The 19,929-nt window shown below is 50.1% G+C and overlaps 1 protein-coding gene across 1 annotated transcript in view; it reads left to right on the plus strand.

Moving 5' to 3' along the window:
• FRAS1 (Fraser extracellular matrix complex subunit 1) overlaps positions 1-19,929 on the plus strand; it is a 1,404,104-nt gene that overhangs the window by 1,013,001 nt on the left and 371,174 nt on the right. The window lies entirely within an intron of this gene.

Here is a 19,929-nt window from a genome sequence, read left to right on the forward strand (position 1 = left end):
ACCTGCACTCACTCCGCACACACTTGCACTCACTCGGCACACACTTGAACTCACTCTGCACACACTCGCACTCACTCTGTACGCACTCGCACTCACACTCACTCTACACTCACACCCACTCTGCACTCACACTCACTCTGCACTCACACTCTGCACTCACTCTGCACTGTGCACTCACTCTGCAGTCACTCTGCACTCACACACACTCTGCAGTCACACTCACTCTGCACTCACTCTGCAGTCACACTCACTCTTCACTCACTCTGCACTCACTCTCACTGTTGGAACCGGCCTCGTGGCGTGGTCCCACTCCGCCCGCATGGCGGGCCCTGGACGACATCGACCCCTGTCCTTCGGCCTGAAGATACCCCACCAACCTTCACGAGAGCCGCCACTCACGGCGACCCCCGGCTCTCCCTCACCAGAACATGGCGACCCCTACTCGCCCCACGCTGCTGGTCCGACCCCTATCCCGCGCCACCCTCTCAGGCCCCGACTCCATCTTGGGCCTCCCCCATCCGAGCCCTGTGGCCTCGGCCCGGCCTCGGCCGCGGCCCCAACAAAGCACCGACATCGAGGCACCAAGGTCCGATCAGGTGGTGAAGGGGCCACTTGACGGATCAAGGAGGAGGGGAGTTTCAATGGCCCTCCGGCTTCCCGGGGCGCTGGCTCCACCCTCCTGCTGGGTGTCTGGACGCTCTCCTCCCGGCCCCTCTGACCCCCAGGTGCGAGGGTCCGGACATCAAAGGACTCCAGACCTATATCTGGGGCAGCTCTGGGATGGGTCAGTAGTTGTATCCCGGAGTCGAGAGACCCTGAGACGAACTCGCCTACTTCGAACGCTGAAAGCATCTTTGGAGCCCTGCTGGCGCTGCCGCGGCACGACCTCGCTAAACCATCTTTGAGGCCCTGCTGGCGCTGCAGCGGCCCGACCTCGCTGAAACCATCTTTGGAGCCCTGCTGGCGCTGCCGCGGCCCGACCTCACTGAAACCATCTTTGGAGCCCTGCTGGCGCTGCCGCGGCCCGACCTCGCTGAACCATCTTCGGAGCCCTGCTGGCCCGGCCGCGGCCTGACCTCGCTGAACCATCTTCGGAGCCCTGCTGGCGCTGCCGCAGCCCGACCCCGAGGAACCCCCCCAGCTCGAGGATTGAGAGCTGAGCGTAGGGTATCCCCGTACCAGGCTGGTACCAAGACTGTCCCGCTACCCCCTTCCCACTGTTACTAAGATCTTAAGGATCCCTCGATCCGTTGTACATATATTGCTAGGATAACCTGCCTTGATTGCTGATAAAGACGTTAAGAATCTATCCTTGTGTGGTGTCCATCTGTAGTGGTGTGATTGCTCGCCTGTACGATCCTAGGAGAGGAAGCTCGCCAGGAGGCCTCTCGACCACGCTCGGCCAGTTCCAGAAGGAGAGGTGGGTCTCGGGGTGGTCGGCCAGAAAGCCTCTGCCTCTCCCCTGAGATCGCCTTTCTAACATTGGTGGCAGGCGGTGCGATCCGAGCCGACGCAAATCGTACAGAGAGTGACTCACCCGCTACTGACAGAAACACACTACAACCATGACTACCAAGGAAACCAGACCAACCGCGGAGTTCCAGAAGGAACGGTTGGAAGACTATAACCACAAAGAATTGAAACAATTCTGCAAGGACCTGGGCATCACTACCACCGGACTAAGCACCAAGAACGATTTCAAGCAGGCCCTGCAAACATGGGTGGAGACAGGAGCGACGCCACCCCAGAACGAAGATATCCCGATTCCAGATATGCACCCGGAAACCATCACGACCCAAGCAAAGGAAAGAAATACCAACGTAAACACGGGCCTCTCCCACGAAGACGCCCGAGAGCGAGAAAAGAGCCGGCTCCACGAATTGGAAATGGCCCGACTCCGTCTGGATGGAGAACTACAGCTGGCCGAGAAAAAGATAGCCCTTGAGCAACTACGGCTGCAAGGGGACCTGGAGGAGAAACAAAGGCAGAGGGACTTAGAGGAGAAAAAACTCACGGACGGGCACGAGCGTGGTTTAAAAGAACTTGAGATTGAGGCTAAAAACGGGGAGGCCAGCGCCTCCGGGATCCGGAGCCCATCTCCTCCTGCGGACACAAAGGTCCACATCCCCAAAGATGTCGTCCAAGAATACTATAAAAACCACGACATCCAACAATGGTTTAAGGCCTACGAGGTAGCCATGACCTTGCACCGGGTGCCGCAAAAAGACTGGGGTGCCGGCTTGTGGGGAAAGTTCGTCAACGAGGGGAGAGACGCCCTACTACAGCTCCCAGATGCCGAGATGACCTCTTACGAACACATGAAAGCTGCCCTCCTTACCCGCTATGGACTCACCCGCGAGATGTACCGGCAGCGATTCCGAGACTGTAAGAGAATCCCCGGTACTACATGGGTGGAGTATGTGAACTTCTATAGTAGAGCCCTAGAGGGGTGGATCAAATGCAGCCAAGTCACTACCTACGAGCATCTGTTCAACCTCATTGTATGGGAGCACCTCTCCAACAACTGTTTTGTCGAACTCAGGCAGCACCTCCTCGACAGCAAACTGACCGAGCCACGTAAACTCGCCGCCGAAGCCGATCGATGGGAAAGCACCCGGGTCCCCTGGAACTCGATGGGAGACCACGGCCGAGCTCCCCAGGGGCACCACCGTCCGCGAGGCGACGGAGGAGGCCAGAACAGGAACCGGGACGCCCACGCGGGGCCTCCCCGACCAACACTTCGCCCTCTCTGGCCAGAAGAGGGGCCCCCCAGCACGGCAGGGGCCCGGCTCGAACGTTATCTGCCACAAATGCCAGCGACCCGGTCACTATGCCAACGACCCCAACTGCCCAATGAACCAGCGTTTCAGCACCACCGGACCGCCAAACCGCCACTTCGCCGCCGCCTCCCTGGGAGAGGAGAGGGGCGAAGAGGAGGACTATGACCAAGACCAGACCGAGTGGGAGCCCGCCGCCATGTCCCTGATATGTCTGGGCGAAAGAGACACGGTTCCCCGGGCCCCACTCCCGGCCAACACTCAGAAGTACAGCCAGTGGGTCACCATTAATGGACACCGGGCCGAAGCCCTCCGCGACACAGGAGCCAGCATGACGGCCGTCCGTTGCCACCTGGTGACCCCAGACCAAATCCTGCCCAATGTACTGTGCCCAGTGCGGTCCGCGGACAATTCAGAGAGCCTGTGCCAGATGGCCCCAATCCCCTTTGAGTGGGGGGAAGTGTCGGGCATGCTGAAAGTGACCGTTCGGGGTGATGCCCCCGTAGACTGCCTCCTCGGGAACGACCTGGAAAATTCCCCCTGGGCCGACGTCGAGCGGAGAGAGCATCAGGGGATGCTGGCCCTCCCTGAGTGGGTCTGTGCGACCACCCGATCCATGGCCGCCCGAACCACCACCCCAATCGAAGAACCAGAGTGGCCCGAGCCTCTGCCGTCCGCCGTCTCCGAAGACTCCGACCCTGAGGCCGGTCCACTGGGGCCCAGCCGAGAAGAAATTGCCCCGCTCAGCGACCTCCCGGAACTGGCCCAATGGCGCCAAGAGGGTGGCTCCACGTGGGAGCAGTTCCGTCAAGAACAAAAAACGTGTCCCTCCCTCGAGGGGATCCGACAGCAAGCCGCGGCTCAAACGGCCGGTGACCCCTCGGGGTCCCACTGGGTCTATTGGGATAACAATCTCCTCTACAGTGAACAAAAGATTGCCGAGCTGGGGGCCAGCCGGGTGCTGGTGGTCCCCCTCCGGTCGGGATCCACTATTCCCTGTATGTAGGGGGCAAGCCTGGAAGCCAAGATGCCAGTATAAAGTTTCAGGTCTACATTTAAGAGGGAGATTGGCCTATATGACCCTCGCTCTGACTTGTCCTTTCCTAGCTTAGGGAGCACGGCAATCGTCGCTTCTAGCATGGAGGCTGGAATCGCTCCAGTTGTTGCAAATGAATTGAAAAGCTGGGTGAGCAAGGGGGCAAGGGTCGTGCAAAACTGCTTATAGAAGGCAGCGGTATAGCCATCGGGGCCTTGGGATTTGCCCAATTTCAAGCGGGAGTTGGCCGTGGTAACTTTCTCCAGTCTGATATCCCTCTCTATATGGGCCACTTGATCTGGTGTCAAGGCGGGAAGACGGGCCTGATCGAGATATGCCTCAATGTCAGTTCCCTCAAGCGGTGCTGCATCATAAAGTTGAGCATAGAAATTACGGAAGGTCTCTGTAATAGCCATGTCCTCCGATTGCTATTCCCCCGTGTCGTCTTTAATTACGCGGACCCCCTCACACATTCGCACCTTTCGGAGTCTGTTTGCAAGGACGCAGTCACACTTGTCCACTCCCATGTAGAAAAAGTGTTGGAGCCGAATCGCTGCCTATTCTGCCTTGTCACGATCAATGGCTGTTAAATGTGCTCGGGCGGCCGTCAGCTGCCTCCTTATGCGGGGTGCTCTGATCCAAATCCCTTACCTTCTGGATCTGAAAGAAACACGTTAGTGTTGGATTCCTTACCTTAGAATATCCCCAGGCGTCAGACTGGATCCAAAAAGTTTTCGTCAGCAGTACCCCTGCGCGCCGGTAGGCGTCGTCTTGCAGCCCTGCGTCCGTCGTCATGATCACCGGCATGCCGTCGCTGGTGTACTTAGACGCCGCCCTCTCTCGTTGACATCAGTTCTTCTTTTTCCGCGCCAGCAAGCGCAGATCCGGGAAGAGCACGTACCCTTAGCCATTTCTGACTAACTTTTTGGACATTTTTGTCTATCTTTTTCGAGTCGACACGATTCCTGGTGCCAGTAGGGATGCCCAATTTCAAGCCATGTGACGCCTGTCACCGACTGATGTCGGTTACCGAACCACACACCCGGTGTCTCTACTGCTTGGGGGCCGACCACAATGACAAGTCGTGATCCGACTGCCGGGCCTTGACGTCGAAGGCTAGGCGGGAGTGTTCCCGTTAGCTACTCGAGCTTCGGCAGTCTGCTCTGCTCCACTCGAGGTCCCGGTCGAGGAGGAGGTCGAGGGACCGGTTGCGGAGCCGCAGTCATCATCAATCGTCTGGATCCAAGTCCTCACGCTCGGGTAAGTCGAGGCATGGCAAAAAGAAGTCGAAGAGCAATGCCGCGCAACTCGGCCAAGGGTTCAGGTGATGCCGCCCACACGGCTTCGGCGGAGCCGACGCAGACTCATCCGATTCCACACCCTCTGGTCCCTGGACTCAATGAGACTCCGGAGTAGATCAGAGACTTCCTCGTGGTCATAAGGACTCTCTTTCCGCCTTCAGGCCCCGCGGGTTCGACTGGGGGTCCTAGGCCTGTGTTTCCGGCGGCTTCGGCCTCAGCACCGCCGCCGGCTTCGGCCTTGGCACCCCCCGTGACTTCAGTCCCAGAGTCGCAGGACCCCATGGGATGCAGGCCTGGATCCCGGTCGAAGCCAGTTGACCTTACAACTGGCGCCGGCCCCTCATAGTGCCACCTCCGGTGTCGTCCTCGGATGATGCCATCCACGGTTTCAGCCCCAGCCTGGGGTCGGCGTCGGAGCGACGTCGCTCGGCACCATCTCCAATGCCGACTGGTGAGCTTTTCACTTATGCCCCGGCTCCGTCACTTTTACCTGTTTACCAGGACACGGATGAAGGGGAGGACTGGAAGGGGTCTGAGGACCCTCTGGCACTGCAGTGCCAGTTAAATCAGGACTGGGCAGATGAGCTAGGGGGGGCCAGTGGTCCAGACACTTTGCCTGACACTGGTTTTATCTCTTCTACTTCTGTGGCTGTGGAGGAGGGAGCAACTTATGCTGTGGTGCTGCGCAGGGTGGCTACAGACTTGGGCCTTGAGCTCACTGCAGCGGCCGTGACGACTAACCTCCTCACCGAGGTGCTTCAACCACCAGTAAGCTCTTCGGAGCCCCTGCTGCAGTTTAATGAGGTCCTCACCGACGTTCTGATGGGCACTTTGTCTAAGCCCACCACAGACCCTCCTGTGGATCGGAACAGGGCCCGGCGCCACCACCCAGCTCCGGCTGACCACTGCTTTCTGTCCCTACATCCCACCCCTGAGAGCCTGGTTATCCAGACCTCCACGTCCTAAACCGCATTCCCTATCGCACCCCCGGACTGGGAATCCAAAAGGCTGGAACATTTTGGCAAGAAACTCTTTTCCTCTGTCAGCCTAGGACTGCGGTCCATTAATCCTGCATGCCTTTTGGGCCGTTACACCCACTCTCTGTGGGATACAGTCGCGGACGTGCTGCCCCAGTGTCAGGAGGAGGCCAAGACACGGCTCGCCCAAGCTCTTGCTGATGGGTGGGATGCAGCACAGTACTCCATTCGATGTGGACTTGACACCACGGACTCACTGGGCAGAGCGATTGCAACGACAGTGGCGATTCGTCGTCACGCCTGGCTGAGGTCCATCAACTTTTCAGGGGATGTTTAGAGTACTCTCATGGACATGCCTTTTGATGGCCGTTGCCTCTTTGGCGACAAGGCAGATAGAGCGCTGGAGCGCTTTAAGGACTCCAGGGATACGGCCAAGTACTTGGACCTATCGGCCCAGCGCCAGCAAACTTCTGCTTTTCGCTCCTTTTATGGCCACGGAAGGAGCACCCTGGTGGAGCAGGGGGTCAGAGAGCCGGTCAGTCCACATCCGCTCCCGCAGCATCTGCTTCAAAGCCTTCCTAGTCTGAGCTTTCAGGCCCATTCCACCCCAGTGGGAGGCAGAGTTCGCCATCACCTGCTCCACTGGCGTACCATCACTTTGGACAGGTGGATGCTGCAAATCATCCAAAGGGGCTACTCCCTCCCCTTCAGGACGACCCTTCCAGCCATGCCACTGCAGTACCACTGCATGTCGGGGGATCACTTGCAACTTCTGCAGTAGGAAGTTATGGCCTCCTTGGCCAAGGGGGCCATCAACCGCGTTCTTGGGCTAGAAGTGGGACGTGGTTGTTATTCCCAGTACTTTCTGGTTCCCAAGAAAGGTAATTGGGGCCTGCGCCCTATCCTGGACCTCAGGAGCGTCAACGTCTTCCTCCGGAAGGAGAATATCAAGATGCTGACTTTAGCTCAGGTTCTGGCTGCCCTAGCCCCTGGAGACTGGATGGTAGGGTTGGACTTACAGGACGCTTATTTCCATATTCCCGTCCTGCTGGCCCACAGGTGCTACCTGCGGTTAATGGTAGGCCACGAGCACTTTCAGTTTACCGTTCTCCCCTTCGGTCTTACCAGTGCCCCTCGGGTGTTCACAAAAGTGATGGCAGTGGTCGCAGCTCATCTTCGCAAATTAGGGGTTCCAGTCTTCCCCTATCTCAACAACTGATTGTTGAAGGCGGGCTCACCTCAGACAGTAGTCTCCCTCCTCCAGACTACAGCTGACCTCCTGCATTTGCTGGGGTTCTCCATCAACGTGCCAAAGTCGCACCTGATTCCCTCTCAGCAGCTCCTCTTCATCGGAGCGGTTCTGAACTCAGCTCAGTTTCGGGCTTATCCTCCCGAGCAGCGGGTTCGGGATATTCAGGCTCTGATTCTGATCTTTCAGCCTTTATCCAGAGTTTGTCAGGATGACCCTACGGCTTCTGGGACTGATGGCCTCCTGCATCCTGCTGGTGCATCACACCAGGTGGCAGATGCAGGCTCTGCAGTGGGACCTGAAGTTCCAGTGGGCACAGCATCAGGGCAACCTGTCCGACCACGTTTTGATCTCAGAGGGCACTGCGAGACAGTTGCAGTGGTGGCTCATGGACCGCAATTGGGTCAGTGGCAGATCCCTCTCCCTTCCCCAAACGCAGCACACAGTGGTGACGGACGCGTCCCTCCTAGGATGGGGAGGCCACATGGGAGAGGCGGAGATCAGAGACCTCTGGTCTCCGGCGGAGTCCCGGCTCCATATCAACCTTCTGAAGCAGTAGGCGATCAGACTTGCACTGAAGGCATTCCTTCCCTTTGTCCGGGGAAGTGTAGTGCAGGTGTTCACGGATAACACCACCGCCATGTGGTATTGCAACAAACAGGGCGGGGTGGGGTCGTGGACCCTATGTCCGGAGGCTCTGCGCCTCTGAACATGGCTGGAACATCAGGGCATCACCCTGATGGTTCAACACCTGGCAGGTTCCCTGAACGCCAGGGCGGACAAACTCAGCCGTCGGTGCATGATGGATCACGAGTGCCGTCTGAACTCGGACGGGGCGCAAGGTCTCTTTCATCAGTTGGGAGAGCCTTGGTTAGATATATTCGCCACCGAAGAGAAGCGCAATGTCATCAGTTCTGAGCGTTGGAATTTCCAAGGCGGCACTCGCTCAGAGACGCTTTTCGTCGCAAGTGGAATTGCTTTTCTGTTGTACTCCTTTCCGCCTATACCAATTCTGCCCAAAGTGCTGAAGAAGATCCAGCGCGGCCGGGCCCAAGTCATCCTTGTGGCTCCGGATTGGGCACGAAGATACTGGTATCCCGAGCTACTCAGTTTGTCAATCGATCCCCCGATTCTTCTGCCTCTTCATGAGGACCTTCTACCGCAGCAACAGGGGAGGTCCTCCAGCTGAACCTGTCCCGCCTCCACCTACATGCGTGGAGATTGAGCGGCGACAGTTGATGCCATTCGACTTGCCTCCTGAAGTCTGTGATGTCATTCTGGCAGCCAGGCGTCCCACCACAAAAACGGTATACGCCTGCAGGTGGAACAAATTTGTGGCATAGGGCACAGCAAAGGCTGTGGATCCCCTTTCTGCCCCTTTTCCACAGGTTCTCATCAAGGGTTGTCTTCCGGCCATTTCAGCCTTCTTAAGGCTTCCTGATCAGCCTTCTCTTTTCAAGTCCCCGGTTCTAAATAGATTCTTGAAAGCATTACTCACATGTTTCCTACTGTTCCCTTTGTAATGCCTAAGTGGGACTTGAATTTGGTGTTAACCTTTCTGATGTGTCCTCCCTTTGACCCGCTCCATAACTGTCCCTTGCGTCTTCTGACTCTAAAGACTGCTTTCCTGGTTGCCATCACCTCTGCCAGAAGATTGAGTGAGCTCCAGGCTCTTTCCTCTAAGCCTCCTTTCCTCTCTGTCCATCCGGACAAAGTTGCTCAGAGGACTCGTCCTTCTTTCCTACCCAAGATGGTTACTGCCTTTCACATCAGACAGACCATTACCTTGCCCACCTTCTTTCGTATCCCTCGAAAGAGGAAGAGAGGCTCCACCGTCTGGACCCAAAAGTGCACTCTCTTTTTACCTAAACCACACACAAGAGTTCCGGGTGGACGACTAAATCTTTGTTGGCTACGTGGGCGCTAAGAAGGGACGGGAGGTGCACAAGCGGACCTTCTCTCGGTTGGTTTTTTTGTGCATCAAGATCTGTTATTCCTTGGCTAAAAAGGAACGTCCTGTGGGGCTGCGTGCCCATTCCACTCGGGCCACAGCGGCTGCTACTGCCTTGGGCCGAGGAGTCCCTTTGCAGGACATTTGTCAGGCAGCAATGTGGGCCTCGCTGCACACGTTTGCCAAGCATTACTGCCTGGATAGCCAAGCCTGTAGTGACGTGTTCTTTGGCTGTTCAGTTCTCCTGGACTTCCTGGTGTGATTTTGTTTCGCAGACCGACCACCAGGGTTGGTATTGCTGGGGTATCTATTCTAAGGTAAGGAATCTAACACTAACGTGTTTCTTTCAGATGCACAAGTTACTTACCTTCGGTAACAATATATCTGTAAGAAACATTAGTTAGTGTTAGATTCCTTACCGCCCCACCCATCCTCCCCGATCTGCGAACCGATATCTAGGGTTAAGGAATTTCCTTGTCAGGGCCCTAGTTTCATGGCACCAGTGTCGGTTTCTTGCATAGCTCTGCGTTCCTGGCTCGGAAAGCTATGTACAAAACTGACGTCAGCGCGCGAGGGCGGCGTCTAAGTACTCCAGCGATGTTATTCCGGCGATCCCGACGCCTACGACAGACATGGAGCCGCAAGGCGACGCCAACCAACACGCAGGGATACTGCTGACAAAAACGTTCCGGATCCAGCCTGACGCATGGGGATATTCTAAGGTAAGGAACCTAACACTAACTAATGTTTCTTACAGATGTATCGTTACCGAAGGTAAGTAACTTGTGCATCAAATCATCCCTCTTTGTTTTGCAGTCCGCATTGTCTGCAGGTGAAATGACAATGACCTCGCCCCGAATAACTGCTTTGAGAGCCTCCCAGTGTGTGGAAAGGGCAGTATCTGGGTTATCGTTATGTGCAAGGAAGTCCCCTAGGGGAGAGGAGAGGTCTGCGTTTGATGGGATTATTAAGCCCTCTCACATTGAGCACGAGTATCTTAATAGAGGCCCCCGCATCTAGTGGCTGCAAATGGATTGATGCCAAGCGGGAGCAGCAAGACAGCAGAGACCCCACTACACCAGCCAGATGGTAGAAAAGTGTGGCATTCCTTGGACCGGGCCCCCCTCAAAAGAAAAAAACAGATGGCAGAAAAGAGCAAAGAGAAGGACAGAACAAGAACCCACAAATGGTAAATCCAAAGCACTTAGACACAACAGGTGCCAGAGAGAATCTTAAGTCCAGTCATTAGTCTGTCATCCAAGGATGACCAGTGGTGAAGTCTATGGGAGTGTGTAATGGCCGATGGGGAACCCCAACCTCCTCTTTCCCAACTTGGACAGCGTAAACCACATAAAGGATATATCATAATGTGGAGTGGCAATATTTGTACTAGGTCTAACCAAGATGGGGCTGGAGGAGGGATTCTTGACATGGGTGAGGCTACTTTACAAATCCCCTATGGCACTTGTGCGCACTGGGAGGATTATTTTGCCCAGGCAGAGAGTGGAGAGAGGCACGAGGCAGGGATGCTCCCTCTCCCCGTTCCTGTTTGCCCTGGCCGGTAGAGCGCTTGCGAACACAGTGGGAGGAGGACAAAATCCTAGAGCGCACCCCCAAAGTGTCTCGGAACACACGCTTCAAGCTAATTAACTACTATGTGCTGCATAGGGCATACATGACCCCAGTTCGCATTAGAAGATATTTTGGTGTTGGCTCCGCAGCCTGTCCCAGGTGCGGGGAAAGGGAGGCGCACATACTCCATATGTTCCGGAGCTGTCTCACACTGCTGCCATTCTGGGGGGAAATCAGACAGATAATAAGTGACCTGAGTGACACACAAAAGTACAGGTTTTAGGAAAGGACACAGGCCCTGGGAACCTGATTGTCCGGGACCCAGGGCACATCATAGCAAGTTGCATGAGATGTCAGCCAAAAAAGAGGCACTTTCCTACAGACAGCTGCACCCATTGCGCTCTGTAGTGGTGGAACACACAAAACGGGCAGCTCTTTATCAACCCTTTTTCACACATCTTGCTTACATCGAACACATCATTCATCGGGTGGGATGCCCATATACAACATCTACCAGTTCAGGGTCTATGGGACACCAAACACAAAAATCTCAAAATCAACCACCTAGATCTTCTAGCTGTTTTCCTAGTGCTAAAAGCATTTCTACCTCACCTGCTAGGTAATGATGTTGTAGTCTGAATGGACAAAATGACAGCTATGTACTATGTACAAAAACAGAGTGACACACAAACTCTACTGTTATCACTCCTCTCTCAGACCGTTTGGTGTTGGGCTTTTTATCACAAAATCCAGCTACTAGCAGAACACCTTCCAGAGGTGGACAACAAATTTGCCGACCTCTTCAGCAGGATTCGGCAACAAGTCCACGAGTGGGAACTCAACCCCCAAGTTTTCCTTCGATACTTCCGTAGTTGGGGGTTTCCACAAATAGATCTCTTTGCAACAACACAGAACTCAAAATGCCCATACTTCGCGTCCAGATTCTCACACCCTCTATCCAAAGGCAATGCCCTATGGATAAAATGGTCAGGGATATTTGCTTACACTTTTCCGCCTCTCCCTCTTCTTCCATTTCTGGTTCAAATGCTCAGGCTGAACCAGCTCTCACCCTCATTTTAGTAGCTCCTGCGCGGGCTCGGCAACCATGGTCACCACACTACTGCAACTTTCAGTACTTCTGCACCAGAAGTTTCACCTCACCTCCAACCTTATCACTCAGAACAATGGAGAAATCAGACATCCAACCTCCAATGTGCTCAAACTAGCGCTTTGGCTCCTGAAGTCATAGAATTTGGATACCTAAATTTACCATTAGATCGCATTACAATTCTTAAAGAAGCAAGAAAACCTACCATTAGAGCACGCTCTGTAGCAAAGTGGAAAAAGGTTTGATATATGTTGTAATACCCAAACAATTGAACCACTAGATGCTTCTATGCAACAAATCATTTGTTATCTATTGCATCTACAGCGTGCAGGCCCTGTTCACACATACATACACCTACATCTTGCAGCAGTGGCTGCATATCTTCAAAACAGACAACATATCTCTATTCAGAGTGCCAGTAATTAAGGTCTTTATGGAAGGCCTTAAAAGAGTAATGCCACCAAAACATCTGCCTGCATGGAACCTTAATATTGTTCTAACAGACTTATGGATCCACCTTTGGAACCATTGCACAATTGCCCACTGTAGTTCCTTTCTTGGAAGCTTGTTTTCTTGTTTGCTATCACTTCATTAAGATGTGTCAGTGAGCTCCAGGCACAATACTTGGAAGAACTATACTTCGAACTGCATAGACACAAAGTGGTTCTTAGCACGAACCCAAAGTTCCTTCCAAAAGTGGTCTCGGCCTTTCATATTAATCAACCAGTTGAGTTATCTGATTTCTTCCCTAAACCTGATTCTGTAGCAGAAAGAGCTCTACATGCATTAAATGTCAAAAGAGAATTATTGTATTATATTGAAATAATAAAGGCTTTTCGCAAAACAAAATAACTTTTTTGTTCTTTTTGCTCCGCCTCATAAGGGGAACCTATGTCTAAATCTGCTATTTCTAGATGCATCAGTAAAAGTATTCAAACATGTCAAAGCAAAAAAAGAACTTTGTCTATACCTCCTAGTGCACATTCTACTCCTAAGATAGGAGCATCTATGGCCTTTTTAGGTAACATTCCTATAGCTGACATTTGTAAAGCAGCTACATGGTCTACACCACACGAATGTAATAAACACTATTGTGTGGATGTATTAGCACAGCAACAAGCTAATGTAGGACAGGCAGTCCTAAGAATGCTTTTTTCAAACAACTGCAATGCCCGCTGGTTAGCAACTACTTTGGGAGAGTACAGCTATACAGTCTATGCAAGGCATGTGTAACTACAACACACATTCTTCAAACGGATCATGTTACTTACCCTGTAAGCGTTATTTTTTGTCATGTAGAGCTGTAGATTCATATGCGCCCTCCCTCCAACACCTATGGTTATTCCAGTTATTATCCACATTGTACACGCATGGACATCTCTATACTACACTTATTTACTCCATTCTCACCTTCTTGCGGGAAAATATTCTAACAATGGAGTTGATGTTCATGTGCACTATCACCGAAAGGAGGAGTTACCTAACCCCGTGACTGGAAAAGACTTCTTCGATGAAAAACAACTTGCAAAGATCTGGACCCAACACCAGATGGCAGGAGTATGCAAAGCATGTGAATTTACAGTTCTACATGCCAAGAACAGATGCTTACAGACTAAGTGACACAATTGTTTAAAAATATTGATTATTACTTTAGTTTTCGAAAAAAGAAACTATTTACGGTTCACCTAGGACCATATTATAGCAAACGACCTAGTAGGACAACAGACATGTGCACCTACTTCTTGAATCCCTGGGGAACTTTGTTATTCCAGAAGGGGCCATAGATGCTTGTGCACCCCCTCTGTAGCACAGATTATGCTAACACTAAATGCACTTTTACACAATCAGTTGGTTGTTGCACTGTTTGCTTTGGGACGTGTCCTCCGAAAAATTAGGAACTCCTTTGTTTTTGCATGTGTTGTGCGAGCAGACCAGTGCGAGAAGCACAGGCTTCGGTTTAAAACCCTTTCAAACTAGGATGTTTGCTTTTCATTAACCAATGTGATTGGGGGAAAATTGTGTACCTGTATATTGTGCACACAAATCAGGAAGTGGCATTTAAAAGAGAGTGTATACATTTAAAGAGACAATCATATTACGCTTGGAAACCAATGTATTATTCATTGGAGCGTCACGATTTGCATGCCAATGATTACTTCATGGATGGAAATGTGTGGTAAACTTGCAAACTAGCAGATTATGCATGAAAGTCAGTAGATCATGCATTCAAATCCACGTGTGTCTTTCAAACAAGTGGGTTGTGATTAAAACCAATATTTTACACACATAAGCCAGTATGTTACAACAATGAAGCCATATATTATGTACATTAACCATAGAATTATATATGTCAGCCAGTGCATCATGCAAACAAATCAGTGTGATATTCATGCTGACCAGCGGGTTTTGTATTTGAACCTGTAAATCATGCGTGCAAACCAGCATGTAACGCTTTTTTGAGCAATTGGTTGTACATTACAACTCTTATGTTACACATAGAAGGCAGTATATTGCGAGAGTGAACCAACACATTATGTATCTGAACTGAGCAAACAATGCATTTCTGTCGGTATATTATGAACGCAAATCAGCATGTAATGCTTTCAAACAAATCGGTTTCACATTTCAAACAATATATTATGTGCACAGCCCAGTACATTGCAAGAGTGAGCCAATACCAGTACATTATAAGGGCAAACCAATATATTATGCATCTCAGCCAATCTGTTACACATATGTACCAGTGTGCTATGCATGGATAGTAGTAGGGAATGCATGAAAACCACAATACTATCCATATGAACCAATTCATTAACTTGGCAAACGAATCGAGTTTGCACACAACCAGGACAGTGAGCAAGTATACCATTGCTTGAAATGCACACAAGTATTATTTGTGGTGCATATACCAATTCACTAAACAGACACAGAAGCATGCTGCTATAAACCCATATATTAGGAACATAAACTGAAATGTTATAATAATTCTGCGTAGGGTTTAAGTGAACAGGAAAAAAGGGCGCTCCAAGCAATAAGTGGTAGGGTGAGAAAGTCCCAAATGGATAGGGTGCTAACCAGGTCAGGGGGAACCCAAACAACCCCTGAAAGTGAAGGCAAAGACCCACACCGTGTAAATTAAACAAACTCCTCGGCACACAATAAGGGTAAAGTACAAGAGTGTCAACCCACTCCAGTCGTATCGTAGGAAAAATAATCACAAAAGGTCGACACCAGTTGATACTCTTTTTTTGTTTGTATTTAGTGAAATTTCTTCAGATAGTAGCATCATAGGAAAAACCGGCCGACACTTGTTTCATCACCTAGGTATTCACCCTTAACTCTTCAGGGCTGGGGATAACACAATAAGTATATAAGTAGTAATGTTTAAGTGAGCCAAAAATCAAAAGGACAAATGAAGTGACATCTGTGCGGTGACACTAGAAAAAGAGCCACCTGTCTGTGGGCCGAACCCCTAATAGAAATGTGGAAAGGACATAAATAGTGACTTCACATCACACAGGATAGAAACCAAAGGCGGTGCGTGTGCTTAAAGAATCATATGTCACAGAAACTAAAAAAACATAATCCGGCAAAAATAATGACACTCTATGGTAAGAGCAAGATATGTACAACGACAACAGTGGACTTATTAGTTCGTGACTGAAGTGACATTATATTGACAAAGTTTAAAGAAATATTAAACAAGCACTGGCGTTGCCAATAGGTCTCGCAGTAGGAAAGTTGGAGCTATTGGTTTTGTAAATGACATTTTATATTTGTTTTGTGATTTACAATGCCAATACTTTTAACTTTAGCAAATGTGACACTTTTAGCATTTGTAATGCCACATGTTTTGTATTGACATGACTTAGATGCATTGATATTACAAATAACAATGGCTTTTAATTTTTTTAAATAATAAATACTTAAATAAAAGTGATTGTAATTTATAATGGCAATGTTCCGAAGTAGATAAAATAGTGGCAAAATAGAACAAGGCGGTACCAAGGAGGAACTACTAAGCTTATTCATAAATGAAAAGCAGCGGCTTCACAAGGACAGTAACAGGAGCCAATTGAAAAAATGGGTGGGATATGGGCGGGGCTTCTATGCCATACCTCAATACAGCATGCCTCACAGAGCAGTGAATGAGCTGCCCAGTCAGTGCTGGCCGTGTCAAAGCACTTTATTTTAAAAATCGAGCCATGTTGCCAGAGGCCTTTCCAGAGCCAGATGGACCTCTTGTTACCTCCGTTTTACCAAAGGGGTGAAGGTGTCATTCCCGCTCTCTCACTGGGGCTGGCCGATTAACGAATGCAGATTGAGCAGCGGGCCTGAGCAGAAGTGGCTTCACTTTTATTCAGCTGTGGCTCACCATTATAAACTAATCGTGCACAAGAGTCCTTTTGCATTATTTTGTTTATCCCTGAGAAGTTAAAAGAACCTGTCTTTGTTTATAACCCCAACCTCCTTCTTTTCATAATACTTAAAACACTGAAGCAGTGTTTTGTGAAAAGGAACAATATGCAAATGTGAGCCACTTTGTTTTGTTATCAGGGGTGACCTGTAAGGACAATGGGGCGAGGCACAACCAAGACATATATCGTCAGTAAAGATGCTTGATCAGTGTCTTCGTTGCATCAATCTTTATTTTCAACAATCCGTGCGGTAATAAAACACTTCAGCCAACACGCTTCGTTCAAGGATTTGAGCTTCGTCAGGGCTGAAAGAGGTTGAAAAAACATAGATAACATAAATACATCAATAAGTGTCACATGAGATACATAGTGAACAAAACAATTATCACAAACCTATACACCACTTAGCAATGGACACTATTTACATAGAGGGTGAATAGCTGACATAGATATATAAAACATTTAAAAACATTAAAAACAGTAAAGACAATTGGAGGGTCAAAGGTGCCACAAAAGAAGATAAAACAACATTGCTGAATGGCAACGTAAAATTCGTAAGAAACCAAAAGCCAGCTTGAGCAAGAATGTGTCACTCCTGAAAATTGTCAACACATACTCAATGGTGTCGTGCGCATGTGGGTGTGATCATGAATATATTCTAACTGTCCCTGGACTCATCAGCTCCGAGTTGGTGATGCGTCCTATAAGTGGAATATGAAGGCATAAGAAGAGTGCATCCTACAATGTACATAAGTCGTTTATAAACATGACAAATGGTCGGACTGTCCCTGTTAGGAAATACTGACACTCAGGGAAAGGCAGGGGTAGGGGAGTCTGGGGCGGTGATCAATGAGTAAAAGAAGATATTATTTATATGTAAACATATATTACACAGAGCAGAGGTGGGGATACAAAATAGAACAGGCGGTGTGCCAAAACAAATCCACTTGCGCTCAAATGTCATGATTGAATTAGGCATTCAACCACGCCATTAAATCCAAAGACGCCCAGAAGGTTGTAGAATAGATGAGCGACTTGTGCGTGGAGAACGTGAGTACAGCGGGCCCATCCTGGTCCCCACCCTGTCCTTGAAAACGGAATAAGTGGCACACAGTGAAGTCGAGAACAGATAAGATAAGGGCCGGCAAAGTGAGAACTGAAAATAATGAGAACCCATAAACCATCGAATATCCTGGTCCACCAGCAGCATGCTTGTAAATGTGAAGTAATTGGTTAGGAAAAAACAAAAAACAAAAGCGCCACTGGAGTATATGCAGCGAACTGGTACATGAGCCTGGTGGCAATATCTACAACCCTGAAATGGCACCCTGCCCCGTGCCTAGGTACTTGGATGCAAAACATCACGCAGTGGGGAAAGAGCGTGGTCCTGTGTATGCGGTGAAATTACACCACACATAAGCGTCAGAGGACCTGAAACGTATATCATGTTAGGGTGTGAAAACGGCCTGTGTGTCCTGTGCGCAAAGGGATAATTAAAGTGAACTACAAAGGGAATACCATTAAATACAAATTAGCATACCATCGGCAAGGCGTGGCAAGTGGTGCATCACAGGTAAAAGGAGAATACTCATCTGGGTGAGCACTCCAGCTGGAGGAGACACGAGAGGGCGGTCTAAAAAAGTTGATTAATTAATCGCCTCTGGCCTTGCAATGGCAAAGACAGTGGCACCCCATGTGCACCTAAGCTTTGGGGGTCAGCCCGAGAATGGGAGAGTGCTGGCAATGTTCCCAAATGAACACTGTGTAGGACACTGGGTGTGGAAACGGGCTGGAAATACAGTCAGTGAGCAATGCTCACAAAAGCTATGTGGGTGCAAGAAGCACTGGTGGAGGGGAGGTGGAAAACATGCATGATAACATCGTAAAGGCTGTGAATGAAAAACCTTCCTTCTGTCCTTCCGTGTACCTGTATATCAAACACGGCGTGTCAGTGACCCCTACACAGTGAGGCCCAATTGCGCCGAGAAAGCCGTATGTGAAGGACGTGTGTTTGCGCGCGAAATTTGACTGTCAGACATGCATGAAGACAGACTACATTGGCCTTAAGCCAATAGGTGTCTTTCAAGAATTACTCTCTGTCCTGCGCGTCAGTGACATCACTACATCTAAATGGAAAGATGGGCTTCCTCGTGTTCGGTTGCTAAGGAACCCGGATGCGTGCTCACTCTAAGAAGGAGAAGCAAGTTTTAAAAGGAGACAAAACTGAAAGCCTTTGAAGTACACAGGCATGCTGTGACGGAGGTGTGAGAGGTCTGGCAGGGAACAGATGGCCTGGCCGTGAAGCAGGGGGCGGGGCAGCGCTGGGGAAGCCTGTGGGAGGGTGATTGATGACTTTGATGTGGGGAGGGAGGAGAGCCTTTTGCGAGCCTGCAGGAGAAATGCTGCCGATGCGCGTGCATGTTTAATCACGTGATTCACGTGAACTGCATGAAAACCGCGGGGCTGAAAGCCCTTGGTTTGACGATGATTTTCGTCACTTGAATTCTCGCTCCGCTCGATGCGCTTGCGCGCATCGATAGGTCGCGAGACCTAAAAACACAAAGTTTGGAGAGAGGTGGGTAAAAGCAACCGAATGTATGAATAGAGAAAACTGCACAAGATTGCCTATATGAGTCCCAAAAGGTATTGGTATTAAAGCATACCCTTCACAAAACCAACCTGCCCAAGCCGCTTGAGAACTACAAAAAGGTTGCCAATACAAATTACACATAGGAAATGTTATTAAATCATACATTTCACAAAACCACCATGCCCAAGCCGCTCGAAAACACATGTATGCAACACCTTCTTGAAACAGGAAGAGACAAAGTTTAGACTGAGCGGATAGGCGATAGACAAGACAAATATGACAAAGGGTTAGTCTTCCATAGTACATAGTAAAAAAGGAAAAACGCATGTTAAGTGGAAAGGGGAATCAATTACCTGAAAAGCGACAAAAGCGCAGATTCTGGGGAAGGAGACGAGGACAAAAGGCAATGTCATAAACTACACAATACTGTCTAAACCGAAGACCTAGGTGAATATAAAAGAAGAAAGTACAGTGCTGTCCCAACTCACCCCGCTGTACCAGTGATAACTCCAACCCGGTAATTCCAACTAGGAGTGTGCAGGTACAAAGTAAGAACAAATAATTGCGCAGCGTGCCAAAGATATAGGCAGGGGGGGGCAGGACGAGTGCGTCTCTTGCCCGTGGAGACCGGACCGAGTACGGGCGGGCGGGTACGTCCGTCCTATGACCAACCTGTAGACCAGAGTAAAATTGGGATAGTCAGGCTGGTCCCACAAGAAGTCGGGGGTAAGTGGGGCTGAAAGAACGTAGAGCAAAGCTTACCGATGTATGAAAAGCTCAGTAGTGGAGCCTGGAGACTGATATGTTGTTTTTATAAATGCTCACCTTGAACTGTTTTTTCTCATGTAAACCCATGTGCTTCATCGGTGTTCCAGTATTACCTTTATATTGACAAATACATTGATTCCTCAACCCAATGGTATTGTACACCAACCATTAAAGTGCATGCA

Source organism: Lissotriton vulgaris, chromosome 3_1 (assembly GCF_964263255.1).
Source record: "Lissotriton vulgaris chromosome 3_1, aLisVul1.2, whole genome shotgun sequence".
Classification (NCBI taxonomy): Eukaryota; Metazoa; Chordata; class Amphibia; order Caudata; family Salamandridae; genus Lissotriton; species Lissotriton vulgaris.